Consider the following 16,247-nt stretch of genomic DNA (forward strand, 5'->3'; position numbering starts at 1 on the left):
AGTTGGCAGTCAGCACCAGCCACCCAGGCGCCCCTGGCAGAAGGTGTTTTAATGGGTAGAAGTTATTTGGGGTAGGTGTGTCTGTTCAGTTCTCAGGTGAACAAGACACTTAAGATAGAAGACATTTTCAGAGAAGATTCACTCAAAGTTGATTCTTGCATAGCTTCAGAAATGTCTTGAGCTGTGGTGATGTGGATGAAGAAGCCCTGTTGAATGTCTGTTTGGTTTGTAGGTGTTTTCACGTTTCTTAAATCTTGGTGGCAAAGACTACAATTATTGGAAAATTTCAGACGATTTTCTCTTGACTAGAATGAAGGTGGCTATAGAACTTGGTCCTGACTGCAAAGAAAGGCATCGTTTTGCCTACTGTACTTGCATATAAATATGCATTTTGGTCAATGTTTAGGCATGCCACTACACTTGTGTTAACCTTCTTATATTCTTTGAAGCATAAACTTTTTTTTTTTTAAGTTTTTTATTTTGAGATAGAGCGAGAATCCCAAGCCTGCTCTGCAAGCGCAGAGCCTGATGTGGGGCTCAAACTCACGAACTGTGAGATCATGACCTAAGCTGAAATCACGTTGGATACTTAAGTGACTGAGCCACACAGACGCCCTGAAGCATAAACCTTTTCCATATCGTAGTGCAGTGGAAAGGGATAATATATGTAAGGCATCCTGGAATAAATGGTCATCACTGCTCACAGCTGTAGTGTTTGGTCCATGAGGGGTGAGGGACCACTGACTTTCCCATATGCACGCTGATTGGGAAGCTCTTCTTTTAAAATGCTTATCATTTTGGAAAAGTCCAAATAGGTTCAGCAAGGATAATATTTTAATGCAGAAAAGACTTAGATTTGTGGTCCTGTAGCACTTATTTACACTTTTTTTGTTGTGAATGGAACTCAGTGTTAATGTAGAAAAAAAATTCCGATTTCAGTTTTCAAATCTTTAGCTTCCAGTTTTGGTGTATTTTTTTCTTTCACCTTGCCTGCTGCTGCTCACTTTCCAAGGGTAGCCATTTTACAGCAAGTGTGATTAAGGAAACACCCTGTGAAATTAAGATATACTAGATAAATTAAACTGGAAACTTCCTGTACACAAAGCCTGGTGTGCTAGAATACAGTGCAATACACCGTATTTTGGTATTTGAGCAAGTAATTAAGAGGAGAAGTTTTTTTGCATCCAAAACGAGGACCCATATGTAGGCTGCCTTAACCTTACCCTTCTATGGCCTTTACCTCTCCGTCATCAGTTTATATTTTCTTGGTAACTTCAGTTAGGTGTCAAGGAATAAAACTTGCTGGACACAGTATTGGACCCTGAGGGTTCAGAAATGAATACTACCTAGTTTTTGCCATGTAGTTTCTAGGTATCGTAGGTATGTAAAGTGCTATGAGAGAACAGAAGGAAATAAATTTGTGAAAGGCGTGGGACCAGTTTACAGAAAATAACAGTAGAATAGCTGTTTGTCAAACTGGGGAGAGGGGCTCATTTCATTTTTTTTTTTTAACGTTTATTTTTGAGAAAGAGAGAGACAGAGCACTAGCTGGGGAGGGGCAGAGAGAGAGGGAGACACAGAATCTGAAACAGGCTCTAGGCTCCGAGCTAGCTGTCAGCACAGAGCCCGACGTGGGGCTCGAACCCACGAACCGTGAGATCATGACCTGAGCCGAAGTCGGACGCTTAACTGACTGAGCCACCCAGGTGCCTCCAGAGAAGGGCTCATTTCAAACAGAAAGGAACGGTGGGTGCACTCAGGTGCCAAAAGTTGGGCTAAGACTAATGGTGAGGTGTTAATGGAACAGGAAGGCTGGTGCAAAGGTGTGTCCAGCCTAGATTTTGAAGGATCATGCTTGCTCAACTAAAAATGAAGTTTATATTTCATCCTGTAGCAAAGGAGGGAGCCAAAATTATTTTTAGTACTGAAACAAGGTGATTTATAGACTACTTTGGCATCAGTGTGGAGGATTGAGTGGAGGCCCTACATATTAAAAAGTCACATTTGAGATGCTATGGAGTTAGTGACTGAATGTTTTTAACTTGGATATAGTGTCTGTTGTGTTCTGTAGTTCCTTTTGTAATGGACTTGAGGGTTTGCCCAATTGCTCTACAAAACAGGGTAATTTAGAATCAAAATGTCAGGATGTTTTGGAAGAAGTTAAAAGCAGTCGAAACAATGAAACCCATAAAATGGTATACTTGAAAATCCAGGCACTAAGAACTTGTTTTTTGAGTTCTGCTTAGGCAGACTGTAGAGCTGAAGCTGGAAAAAACAACCCTCTGCTCACCAGAAGTGGGAGGCACCAACTTTTAAAGGTTGCAACTATGCTAATAGTCTGTTGGGACATAGGCCATATGAATGTGAAACTTGTGGGAGGGCAGAATTTTCTCTCCAGTAATTTACTGCAATTGGAGTATTGAAATTAAAGTCTCTGAGCTCATCATACAGCTAGCTGTTAATTTATGTAGTCGATTTTGCCGTGAAGCAACATACAGGTTCCCCAAAGTTACCATGGTTTGCAAGATTGCACAGGAAAAATTACAGGCTTTGTGGGGAAAAATGAGATTGGAGCACAACACTCAAAAACCCAGTGACTTATTTTGAAAAAGGAACCTGATGAAAATGGTAGCAAAGTTTTACACATGTGAAATGGCTGAGGAATATCTAAATAATCAAGTAAATGTGGCACTTTACTTTGAGAAAGACCTCATTTGCTTGTGGAAATGGGCATTAAAATGTTTGCTGCTTGTTACTCTGAAGTGGTAGCTGGCAGGTTATCTAAAATCAAATAGAATGTTGTAGTAACACCAGACGTGAGTGGGTGGGTGGGTGTGCCTCTTCACACACATGGAGAACTGTCAGGGGGAGTAGGTGTTTAAGATGTGTGTGTTTTGTGTATTTCTGCACAGCTCAGTTCAGTGGGGTGCAGTTTTCTACCTTCATTTAGTGCAGTAGATGCAAATGAGAAGTTTGCGTTATGCTCAAATTCCCTAATATATCAATCACATTGGAACAAATTCACATTTCATAACAAGCAATATAGCAGAACTAATTATACTTGAATACAGCATTTTAAAATAGTACTGCAACTCGGTTCCAAAAATATCCAAACACCCATATGTCAGGCGCCATGTATAGACTTGCTATCCTTATTGGGCTTATGGTCTTTTGTCCCAGGTGGGGCTTATAGTGGCGTATACAGACAAATGGACCAGTAAAGCTCTCAACAGTTTATACAGTAATGAGTATACAAAGCAAGTGCTAAGGAAGGAACAACTAATTCTGCTTTGGAAACTTGATAGAGACATCTCCAAGGTCTTTGAGCTGAGTTTTGAAGGGTGAATAGGCACTTGCTAGGCTGAGTGGGACTTTTCATGACATTTGCAAAGTCAAGTTACACACAACTTTGACTGTGAAATATACGACGCAAGGATGGGAGGGACGGGGGGGGGGGGGGCCAGAAAGAGTTGGTGAAGAGTCTAAGGCTTTTTGTTAAAGTGTTGGAACTTACGTCTTTATGTGCTGGGGATCCACTGAGGGGTTGAGTGGATGGTAGTGGGGCAGTTGTGTGTGACACACTTTTTTCAGGAGACACATAGTAAAAATGTGGTTGGTGGGTGAAACAGGTTAAGAAACTGGGGTCACAGAGTTCATTTAAGTCCTTGTGAGAGGCCAAGGACATCAGCATAAGAGCTGGACAAGAATAGGATAAATTTGAAAGATACTAGAATTAGGGACAGACAAGTAGTGAGTTATAAAAATAGGGAGTTGAGTACCATTCAGAAGGTTTTTTTTAGCTTGGGTAACCTGGTGTGATTTAACTTGGGCGAAGTAGAGGAAAAAGAACAGATTTGGACAAGGGAAGTGGAATAGTTTGCTTGTGATTCTAAGTTTCACATGCCTGTTGGATATTTAGGTGGATAGGTTCTAATAGGTATCTGGACCAGAGAGTGATTGGGAATTTTAAAGACTTGGTCAGTATATAGTTAGTATTGGAAGTTAAGAGATCACTCAGGAAGAGTGTATGAACAAATGCTTTTCACCTTTTTTTAAGAGAGGTATAGTCCCCATTTGAGAATCAGTTGAGAATTATGGCCCCTGCTGAAGAGAATGAAAATGTGCATACACTTAAGTCTGAAACTTACTCATGAAATACAGGTTAATATAGGACAGGAAGAGGAGAGGACCAAGGGAACCCTTAGGAACAGCCAAGATTACATTTTGCGCAGAACTGCAATCAAATGGTTAAAAAGGTAGGAGAATAAGAGCGAGTAAAATTACAGATGCCAGGAAAGGTAGGAGTGCCGAGCAATGGAGTTTTTGGTGCTGACGAGCGATGGCCAGGATTAGGGTAGGATGAGCTCTGAGAATGGTTTACTAGGATTTGGCAGTCAGTGCATGTAAGCAGAGCAGATTTTTCTGGGACTAGGGAGGTGGAGGTCAGACTGTAGGTTAGGCTGGGAGCAAATGGGAGGTTAAGATGGAAAAATGTCATAGACTGCTGTTTCGAAAAGTTTGGAGTGGAAAAGAAGGAAAAAGGGTAATAGTTTAAAGAGGAGGACAGGGTTGAGTGAAGGTAGTAGACACCTATATTAGTTGCCAGCCTTATGTTTTCCTTAAGCCCAAAACTTAGGAAATAAATTTCTACTCTAGGTATTTCAGACTTTTCCCTGATAAATTGGCTGAAATGATGGACTCTTTATTGGATCACATACTAGATTAGATCATATTAAAACTTTCAATCTTCAGTTACTGAAAGACTAAAGTTTACTCTTCATATTCCCTTGCTAGGTTTGTATTTGTCCTTTGCTCAACAGTCCACGATTGAGTGAAATGTTTGATGAACTTTTAAATGTAGAATAGTAGCAAAGAAGGCATAGTCATTTTCTTTCAAAGTTGTTTGCTACAAATATATACCTTATAAAGTAAGCATGTGGAGATCTAACAAAACAGAAATTAGGCAGTGATCTTTGTATCTGAAAGGAGTATTACAAGTGACTGGACAAATCTAGCTGTCCGATGTAGATTTTTTTTTAACTAAGCAGACTTTGAGTGGGGTAGTGTGGTGAGATAGACGAAAAAGGATACTAGAGGAGTCCTCACTAATTGAGACCAAACAGAAAAGAAGATGTATTCAAGTTAAGTCAAAAATATTTCTTGCACTCAGCTTTTTGAGGGGCAATTATTTTCTTCCGTAAGATTGTGTATCGTTGTATGCAAACTCTACAGCATCATAAAGCAGTATCTGATGAAGCTAACTGCTATGTTTTGTGGACTGAAAGCTTTTCATATATTTTCATCTAAAATTGTTGAAAGTGAGAACTGTATTTGGGACATCTAAAGAATTATCATTTGGTTTCTAATTTTAGGGAGACTAGAGAAATTCAGACTTAGGGATTTGCAGTCACAAAGAAAAAAGGAGCTTTGTTGAATGCTAATGATGTGATAGGCATTGTGCTTTACATGTGTTATTTTATTTCATCCTCAGGCCAAAATTTTGAGGTAGATATCATTTTATAAATGATGAGGAAGCTTTAGCCTTAAAGATGAATGTTAAGCATGTCTTTCTTGATATAGGTCTATTTGACTGTAGTTTGTATTCCTTATTTTAAATTTGTTTTTTTTTTTTTTTGAGAGAGTATGCAAGTGAACAGGGGAGAGGCAGAGGGAGGGGAGAGGCAGAGGGAGAGGAAGAGAGAGAATCTTAAGCAGGCCTGAGGCAGGGCTCTATCTTAGGACTATGACATTGTGACCTGAGTTGAGATCAAGAGTCAGATGCTCAACCAGCTGACTACCCAGGGGCCCCTCTAGTTTGTATTAATTTCACTCTACACCCCCCACTTCCATTCTAACACACTCTCATGGTGCTGTGGCTTGGAATGGACCTTTGATACACATTTGATAATATAGGGAGACCCAATTGCTGTCCCAAATTTATAACCATTTACTTTGGTGGCTGATTGTGTTGATATAATAGAGCTACCTGGAAGATTCTTAATATTTATGATTTCTCTTTTAGGTTATGGATGAAAAACTTCATGAGCGTCCACTTAAGAATACTATTCATGCTGGCCAAAAATCCAGTTTTAAAGCATTTCATTGTTTTAGGAAAAGGCAGTCACTTATGTGGTCAGAAAGCATTGCATAGTGGAACTCCATTTGAACAGAGTTGCTTAAGATACTTTTCTATACCTTCTGAAATGTCAATAGGTAGCTTTAGAGCAATATTCTAGTGTTATTAAAGGCTTCTTGAAGATTTGTAAGGTCAGCATTTCATGAATAATTTTCCTGTAGGGGAAAAAAAGGACTAGTGGGTTAAAACTGATTGCTGGTATAGTAAATAAAACTGCCCAAGTGATTGGGTATATGAATTAGCTAGAATAAATGTTGAATGCCTCAAGAGGCCAAAATCCCCACTAAATATTGGTAGCTAGACTATCATGAGTTGTTATAAGAGAGAGCAGCAAATAGGTTATGGAAGGTCTGACAAAAGATAAGGGAGTGAAGAGATTTCTGTTAGCATCCATCATTTGGATGGATCATGCTAAGGAGCAGATTTAGGGTTGGTGGCGTCCCTCGCCTTGCCTTTTTGATCTTGGTGAGGTTTTGACTTACTACCTTGCTTATTAGTGGGCACTTAGCTTTTGCTGATTCGATGGCCAATCTTATTTGTCTTAGTATGCTGTGCTTTGTTTGACTTCAAATACGGGAAATAAAATTTTAACCTATATTTGGTATATCTTCATAGTTGTGTTTTGAGTTAATTTCTTGGATTGAATGAAATTACTAGTATTTGAACCATTTTTTAGAAATGTTTATTTTTGAAGGGGAGTGCAAGTGGGATAGGGGCAGAGAAGGGGACAGAGGATCTGATGTGGGCTCTGCGCTGACAACAGGAAGCCTGATCTGGGGCTCAAACTCTCAAACTGAACTCCCAAACTGCGAGATATGACCTGAGCTGAAGTCAGATGCTTAACTGAGCCGTGCCCCCCTGAGCCATTTTTGACCTTTCAAATTGTAGTTTGCTATGGTTGTTGCACAGGAAACTTCTCTCTCTGCTTCGCTGACTATATTTTATACTTGTGTGATCAGGCAGATGCATGCGGTTAGAATTATGTTGCGACAGCAGTCTGGTAACAGGCTGTTGCAGGCTATCTGTTACAGGCTGGGCGCTGCGATGCAGATGGGTATGCCCATCTTTTCCTCTTAGAGCTTGGTTTTGACTTATATCTGCTGTTCAGTTCTGTGTTTTGGAGGAATATTTTACTATAATTTAAAAATCTCTCTGTTTCGCCTAGGTCTTTTACTGACTGGAAATTTTAGTTAAACCAATTTGGACTGAAACTTATTTTTGTACTACTTGAAAAAGGATTTAAGGAAATTGTATATGGGATTTTAAAGGAAGGGGGAGGTGGCTACAGAAACTTTAAGTTCTTAAAAATATTACTAAGATTTTATTTGTGTTTTTCATTCTTAACCTCTTACGAGTGTACGGTGGAGTTTTCTAGAGGGTAAAAAAATGTGTGATATCTGATTAGATTGACTTCAGAACAGATAGGCGAATCCAGCTGTCTTATATTATGTCAGACATTAAAGAGTTTGCAAAAATGCGAGACAATGTCATTCTTCTCGCAAAATTTTACTTTGTTTTTGAAAATAGTTTCTTTTCATAAAAATGTTGGTTGTTTTGACATGGGATGGAGGTATAATATTTAACAGGTTAGTACATATTTAAAATTTTCTTAGTTCTAATTTCTAGAATGGCAAATGTTGACAGGTTATAACCCACATAAATGAAAGCTCTTTGGGGGTACTTGTGAATTTTTAAGAGTATGTAAGCATTCTGAGATGATAGTGTTGGAGATCTGCTTGTCTTAGAGTATTAGGCAGAGTTTGGGAGTAGAGAAGGCAGGTGGGGAATAGCTTGGAAAGATTATACACCTGAGAGGGGTACTGGAGGCTCATAGTCTCAGCCACACAAGATTTGAAGACTGAACATGAGATCTTGGCCTTATCAGTGACAGAATTCTGGAGTTGTGTGAAGAGCTAGATTGTCCTTGGTTCAAACCCCCTCTCTACTACTTACCAGGCGTGTGGGACCTTGGCAAATTATTCAAACCTTTGTGTCTTCATCTAAAATAAAATGCAATATTATCTACTTCGTGGGTTTCTTTGAGAATTAAATTGAGAATAATAGAAGACTGCGTAGTGGTTAGAGCAGACTTGTGGATCAGACTTGGGTTAAAATCATAGTTGTGCCACTGGTATCTCTGTGACCTTGGGCAAGTTACTCATTCTCTGGACCTTCCCTTCTGTTTGTAAGGAGAATAGTAGTATTTGCTTACGGGAGTCCTGAAGTGTTAAAGGAGACAATGTATGTGAAGGGCCTGATAGGCATGTCACTAGGTGAGTGCTTAGATTTCTAGGTGAGTGCTTACATTTCATTGTTTGTTCCTGCCAAGTGCAGAGTGTGCAGATGGGCAATACAACACAGTCTTCTTGTTACTCCCATCTGTTTGGGGTTTGCTCTTGTTTTGGTAGGACATGTCGCTAAGATTATGTTTATACAATTTAATCTTTAAGTTTCTCCCCTAGATTCTTATCCTAGAACCAGTACTCTTCGGTTTTTGTTCCTTTCTGTCTGGTTTTTCTAGATTTTGCTTTCAAGGTTAGAAGCCTAGATATTAGGGTTTTTTTATTGCTGGTAAAATGGGCACTGTTAGCACACTTGTCTCTTACAAAATGTTTGCACCCCCCCCCATTTTTTTTAAACTATCACAGCTTCTCTCCTTGAATTCTTATAGTTATTCACCAAGTACTTACTATTTGCCAGGCTCTGAAGGGGAAAAAATATTAAAAATAGAAGTGCAAGGAGCTATATTAGAGGAGGTGAGTGAGACATTAAAAAAAAAAAGTCAGGTGGGGTTAAAGATACTATTATAGAAATATCTTCAAGGTTCGGAAAAGCTCAAAGCAGGGAATGATAAGCTCCCTTGTTTGGGAGGGATAGGGAAGGAAGGACGTTTTTGAAGTCGGATATCTGATTTGGCATTTGGAGATGACTAGAGTTCCTTAAGGTATCTGGAGGAGAGGGAGAGATGGCATTTCAGGCGGGAGCGATAGCATGTGGTAAGGCACAGGGGTTTGTGAGAGGTAAGTGGGAATTGGATATGACTGGAGAGGCACACAGAGGCCTGCTTTGTAAACGAGCCTGGGTTGCCTCTTTGTAGTTCAACTCATACTTGAGCCTCCTTTGTGTCAGGCACAGCGTCAGTCCACAGGTACAAAGATGAAGGAGATGGGGTTTTAGGACGGTAAGGTAAGTACTTGTGTTTTTAGGGGTCACTTTGGATAGTGTCTAGGCTGCATTTGAGTTGGGGCGCAGCAGAAGAATGTGGATCTGAGACTCTTGGATTAGCTCATATCTCAGGGCAGAGCCTGGGGAGTTGAGCAGATCAAGTGAGGAAGATTTAGTAGGTCAAGTGGGCTAGAACTAGGGAGCTGGATATGAAGGCTGGGATTGGGTAGGAAAGAGTTAAGGTAGTGCTCCTATTTCTGGCTTGGAGAACTGGGGTGGGGGAGGTTGGGAGACCAACATGACAATTTCACTTTTTGTAAGATCTTTGTGGTGTCTTGTTTTTTTCACTGGCTTTTTATTGTGTGTCTCCTATGCAATTCAGAAACCTGTTTTGAGAGATTATCCTGGAATGTAAGATACCTACTGTATCTTTGGCTGTTTTAGTAGTAGCCTTGGACTCTACAGATCAAGGTAGGATTCAAGTTTTGCTTTTTAGATAAGGGTAGTCCTTTTGCAGAGGTTTTTATGCTTGGCTTGCCACAGGGCACTGGTGATAGGGTGATAGTTTTGCCACTGAGGACAGCTCCTGAATGAGGCTTATCCTTTGTGCAAACTTTTAACTGGCCATCAATCGTGGTGGAAGTCTGGATAGAAAAAGAAGACAAATGTGATGACATTGAGAGGGTGATTGGGGTTTAAAATGAGATGTAGCAGTGCCTTAACTGACTTGACGTTCTAAAAAAGACTTAATGTAGTCTGTGGGAAGTAGCTGATTTTTAGTTACAGAGAGGCACATGTTTCTCATGTGTAGAATTCAACTAATAAACTTGGAAGAAACAAGATAAGGTACAGGGTGTGCTAGGCCTGCCATCTCAGCCATAATTACTATCGATTTAAAATTCCAGAGTATTTTCTCATTTTTAAAAGAGCATCGAATTATTGTGTTTATATGACATTTTAAATGTCTTCTTACATGTCTTGGTAGGAACAGAATAGAAGTTAAATTAGTGTTTATTGTTAGGCAAATTTTAATGTGCCGGTGAATAAATAGTTTGGACTGTATTCAAAGAGGGAGTAATTTTTTTCCTTTTGGTGGCATCCCTGTAATGGCTTGGTGTTTTTGNGGATTCTGTGTCTCCCTCTCTCTGACCTGCGCGCGCGCGCGCTCTCTCTCTCTCTCTCTCTCAAAAATAAAACATTAAAAAAAAAATTTTTTTAAAGAAGACAGTGGAGTATGTTTGAAGGATGGCAGTTGTCTGCCAGTTGTATCAAAAGAAACAAAAGTATTGGATAAAATCTGAAAAGAGAATATTTTGAATTTTAAACTAAGAAGTTTGAATTTGTTTTCTAAGCAGTAGAAAGTTGAGGTGGGGGGCAGTGATGGGAGAGAGGATGCCTTAGAATCCCAGTTTTAAAGCTGGTATAGGACCAGAAATCATTCCAGAGGATTTCCCAGTTCTTTACAAAGAATGATTCTTTTTTCCTGAATTTTGCAGTGTTATCCGAACTCAACTTTAGGAAGAATAATTTGAGTGTTATTTATATAGGCTGGTTGTAATCCATAAGGCATAAATACCAGTTACAAGAGATCATTATAATAGTTGGAAAAAAGCAAATAAAGTCCTAAATTAGAGTGATGTCTATAAAAATAAGAAAGGGTTATAGTGTGATTACATGGTTGTGAAAGTTTTGTTTGCTCTGCCAGCAGATAAAGCACCGCGATCATGTATTTCTTATTTATTCTTTATTCCTAGCACCTGGCAGAGTACTTGGCACATAGAGGGTGATTAGTAAGTATTTGGTGAATGAATGATTCTGTAAAGAAAGCTCCCTAAGGAAGCATGGTTCAGATGTACTGAGTTGCTTTGGGATTTCTATGAAAACCTGATTCTGGGTCATGAAGAATATTTAGACCCATTCATTAGTGGAATATCTAGTAGTGCTTCCAAAAGACCCTGGGAGATGCAAACCATTTGTGGTGACAGATGCTGGAGAAAGTGTTTGATGTGCAGAGGAGGCAGTAGTTAACATGTGCTTTTGTTAGAAAGGGTTTACAGTGGCTCCATCATGTGACTTGGGTTTGGTTGAAGGGCGAGTAGAAGTCTGGGGTGAAGGTTGTCTTTGGTGAAGGGATTAGCACATATTAAAAGACTACCCCTTAGCAGTAGGTATGTTGTAATCAATTTAGGACTTTATAGGGTAGCATGAGTGTAAGTGGATAAAGAGTGAGAAAATAGTTGGCTAAATCTAGATAGTAAAGGAATTTGAAATTTGGACTTTAGGTAGGTAGGTGGAAAGGGCCATCTTTGGTTCTTAAGCAGAAGAGTGACATGAGCAGACATCTATCTGGAAGGTAGATACAGAGAAGATTGTTTAATACTTGAAGTTGAGAGATGAGGAGGGTCTAAATTTGCTTCAATAGCAGTGAAAATGGAGAAGACAAGTTTAGAAATCCTGAAGAGTTAAAAATCAGTCTGATTTAGTGAAAAATTGTATTAGAAGAAATAAAGTGGCACCAAGGTTAGTGTCACTAGCTTAAAATACAATTGGCTCTTGGGACGCCTGGGTGGCTCAGTTGGTTAAGTGTCCGACTTTGGCTAAGGTCATGATCTCAGGGTTTGTGAGTTCGAGCCCTGTGTCAGGTTCTGTGCTGACTGCTCAGAGCCTGGAGCCTGCTTCGGATTCTGTGTCTCCCTCTCTCTACCCCTACCCTGCTTTTTTTCTCTTTCTCTCTTTCTGTCTCTCTAAAAAAATAAATAAATGTTTAAAAAATACATATGTCAAATACAATTGTCTCTTAACACAGGTCTGAACTGCACAGGTCCATTTATGTGTGGATTTTTTTACAGTACAGTTCTGTAACTACTTTCTCTGCCTTATGATTTTCTTTCCTCTAGCTTTATTGAAAGAATACAGTATATAATAAATATAACATAGAAAATATGTGTTAATCAGATGTCCATGTTATCATGTAACATGATATCAGTAAGGCTTACCGTCAACAGTAGGCTGTTAGTAAAGTTTTGGGGGAGTCAGAAGTTACATGTGGATTTTCAACTGTTGTTCAAGTGTCAACTGTATACCCTAATTTGCAGCTCTGACAGGGGCCTGATAAGTCAATCAAAAGGATCTTTCTGCCCATGAATTTCTTTCTGCTTCCCTCCCTCCTTTTCCTCTGCCCCTGTCTTTTTTTTTTCCTCCTTCATGTTTGAGAAAGAAGTAATACACAAAGAATGGAGGAGATAATGTAAAAAGGAAAAGAGAGATGTTAAATTTAGCATTTTTTGTCAGTTGAAGATGAATGTAACTCAATTTCATTTTCCTTGAAAAAGATCTGGCCAAGGGGTGCCTGGGTGGCTCAGTTGGTTAAGTGTCCAACTTCGGCTCGGGTCATGATCTTGCGGTTCGTGAGTTTGAGCTCCACATAGGGCTTTGTGCTTACAGCTCGGAGCCTGGAGCCTGCTTTAAATTCTGTGTCTCCTTCTCTCTCTGCCCCTTCCCTGCTTATGCTCTGTGTCTCTCTCAAAAATAATAAACATTAAAAAAAGATCTGGCCAATATAATTAAAATAAATTATTCAACTTCAGAGTGCCTTTAACAAACATTTTTGTACATGGCCAAAGTAACATGGCTTCATAATTATTCATTAATATTCAAATTTTTTCTTATTATTTAGAGAGAGAGCATGAGCAGGGGAGGGGCAGAGAGAGAGAATCCCAAGAATCTGTCAGCACGGAGTGTCTCACAAACTGCGAGATCATGACCTGAGCTGAAATCAAGAGCTCAAATGATTGAGCCACCCCGGCACCTGTTATTCATTCATATTTTAAATATGAAGTACATAGTAAATGTTTCTCCTTCTGCCCAAAAAATGTCCTTTATTGCTGATTTGTGGATCCTATATAGGGACCATTTATTGAATCTGATTATATATTCCTTAATTCTCTTTGAATCTAAAATAGTCCTGGCATCAGCTTGTTGAAGGCAGCAGACCAGTTATCCTGCAGAAGCTTCTGCCTTCTCACTTTGCTTCTTTGGTGTCATCTGGCCAGTTCCTCTAGTTCTTCATCAAGGTGAACATTGTTGATGTGTACTTGGTGTTCTATCATATCAAGACACTCAGTATCTGGTTCTCCCCCCATCAGTAATGTGAAGATTGAAGAAGCTAATAACCTTTTATTCCTCCCTTGAACATTTTCTACCTTGTAATTCAAAAACAGTTTGGGCGATGGTGTTACCTTAGCATTACATCAGTGCCAGTGATTCATCTAATGGTTTTAACATGATTTAGAATCCTTGCCTAAAGAAGGAATTATAAAATGATACTGCTTTTTTAAAAAAATTCATTCTTCATTTGTTAGCTGTCATTGTAAAGTAGGACTGTTCTCCAACTGAAACTGGTTAACTCTGAAATGCAGTACCTGATGAAAAGTTAAACACCTAAATCTTTTCTCTTTGGTACCAGTTTTCTTAGTTTAAAAGCTGTCTCAAATGGTGGCTCACTTGTACCTGTGGCACTCCCTTTCCTCCCCCTCCCCTTTCTTCTTGCCTTGATTACTGCAGTAGTTTCCTCTGCTGCTAATCAGCCTTTTATAGCGCTGCCAGCTCTGTTTTCTGCAGCACAGGTAATCGTGTTATCTACACATCTTTTTTGATTCAGTGTATTTCATTCCATTATACTTATGATTCTTTTTGCTCAAGTTGTCCAGTTTTGGCCAGTGAGGACCCCTTCTAACTGGCTCCTGTGTCCTGTTAACTTAGGTTTTTGGCACTAAAGGATCTCTCAGGTTTAATACATTTTTTATATTTCCTGCCCCAGACTTGTAATTGTCCATTTTACAAAGAATTTTGCTTTCTTAGTATTAGAGATCAAAACAGAGGGATGCTGTTATTCCAGAGATAGCATTGCTTCTGGAACACTCCAACTCATAGTTAGAAACAATTTTAAAGTCATTAGTTTATTATAATTCTCAAGTCAGTTTTGGTTTTGGTGTTTTCACTTGATTTATAAATGCTTTCTTAGCCTAAAAATCTTGGTTCCTAACATTGACATAAGTCCTTCTTTGCTTAATCCTAAAATATGAAGTAAATAAATCAATGTAACGCCAATAATTCTCATCATTCTTTCCACAGCTGCATGATTTCCCCTGGTGTGGCTGTAGAGTGACTCATTTATTTATCTTTAAATTTTTTTTAAATGATTATTTATTTTTGAGAGAGACAGAGTGGGAGCAGAGGGAGGGCAGAGAGAGAGGGACACAGAATCTGAAGCAGCCTCCAGGCTCTGAGCTGTCAGCACAGAGCCTGATGTGGGGCTGACCATGAACCAAGAAGAGATGACCTGAGGCGAAGTCAGATGCTCAACCAACTGAGCTGACCAGGCGCCCCATAGAGTGACTCATTTAACTGTACGTTCTTGTTGATGACCACTCAAGTTGTTTGCATTTTTTGTCATAATGCTATAATGAGTAATTTAGAAAAGTACATGGGTTGTATGTTAGTAATTGCTTGTCTGAAAATGTCCTTTTATTTGTCTTCACATTTGACCAAGTGTTTGAGGACAAAGTTTTTTAGTTAAGGTAAAGTTTATGTAAAGTGAAATGTATAGGCCTTAAATGTACAGTTAGAGTTTTGATAAATATATATACCAATATAAATCACACCTCATTTAAGATATTGGGTATTTTCATCATTTCCCAGTAGGGCAGCCATTGTTACCACTGCAAATTCATGTAAATGGAATCTCTTTTGGGTCTTTTTCATTCAGTGTAATACGTATTGATACGCATACCAATATATAAGCAACCAACTTATTCTTTTTTTATTGCTGAGTAGTAGTTATATGGATATACCACAATTTGATTATCCTTTCTTTGTCAGTGGATGTTTGGATTTTCAGTTTTGGGCATTTATGAATAAAGCTCTTATGCACATTTATATAAATGTATTTTTGTGGAAATACAGGTTTTTTCCGCTTTGGTAAATACCAAAGTGTAGGTTTACTGAGTTAGAGCATTACTCAGTTACTCTCTTAGGTATTATGTTAATCATTTCTTTTGTTTTTCCATAAAAAAGAGTGTTTAATTTTTGCCTGTTTTGTTTTAGTAGAAATTGTGTTGTTGTCTGTGACTTTCCTTTTTTGCCTCAGTTTTGTTCTAGAGATGCTAATATTCAAATACTTTTTCCCATTAGGTCTCCGCTCTTTATCTCCCTTTGTGTTGGTCCCACAGTTGACTTTTTTATTTGTAGTTTTTGTTTATGAATGACTTCTTTAAGCACAAGAAACAATTTTTCCTGTGGAATATTTCTTTTTTCTTTTGTATTAGTGATTTTGTATAATCATTGTTCTGTATGTATTCTACTTAACTTGTGTTTGACATTGACCACTCTTTTCTTTGCATTTTATACAGATACGGTATGGATAGGTACTTAGGCACTTCTGTTGGTTTCCCCTCAGACTGACTTTGAAGATGAGGGAGAGGAAGGCTGTGGCATACCTGTTGGCTGTGGGTAGTTATGATTAGTGGATTTCAGCTCCCAGTTGGTTTTTGTAATTACATTTTCATTCCCATGGGGAGCATTCAGATATCTGATTGTCCTCAGTTTTCATTGAGCAGAAGTTTGGTTCCTGACAGAAAATAAGACCAGAGGTGTTCCTATCCTTTTCTTTCTGTTTCCTGTCTCTAGTGGCTGTGTCTTTCCACTCCTAACCAGAGGATGGTTAAAATAGATTTAATGTAAGGGCTTTAATTAGGGAGCTATGAATCTGTTTGGGGCTGTGGGGATGGGGCATAACTTTTTGCAAGGACTTTTGTATCTTCATTCCAGTCTGCTTCATTAGGTGTTCTTCTTTTCTTCTCTCTAGTTTAGATTCTGATAATTCCCTTATAACCCCTCCCTGTGATTCCTGTCCCAGCCTCCCCTCCGCACCATATCCCCCCTCACC

General features: G+C 39.0%; 1 protein-coding gene across 3 annotated transcripts in view; it reads left to right on the plus strand.

Annotated features, from left to right (window-relative positions):
* The first annotated feature begins 9,220 nt into the window (after positions 1-9,220).
* CNOT6 (CCR4-NOT transcription complex subunit 6) overlaps positions 9,221-16,247 on the plus strand; it is a 63,501-nt gene continuing 56,474 nt past the window's right edge. For 2 of the 3 annotated variants that reach the window (XM_077746255.1, XM_077746258.1), the window contains exons 1-2: positions 9,221-9,322; positions 9,684-9,772. The gene's annotated coding sequence lies outside the window, so the exon portion shown is untranslated. The remainder of the gene's footprint in view (positions 9,323-9,683; positions 9,773-16,247) is intronic. The other variant, XM_077746257.1, reaches the window with a different exon arrangement.

This window comes from Crocuta crocuta, unplaced genomic scaffold (assembly GCF_008692635.1).
Source record: "Crocuta crocuta isolate KB4526 unplaced genomic scaffold, BGI_CrCroc_1.0 scaffold218, whole genome shotgun sequence".
NCBI lineage: Eukaryota > Metazoa > Chordata > Mammalia > Carnivora > Hyaenidae > Crocuta > Crocuta crocuta.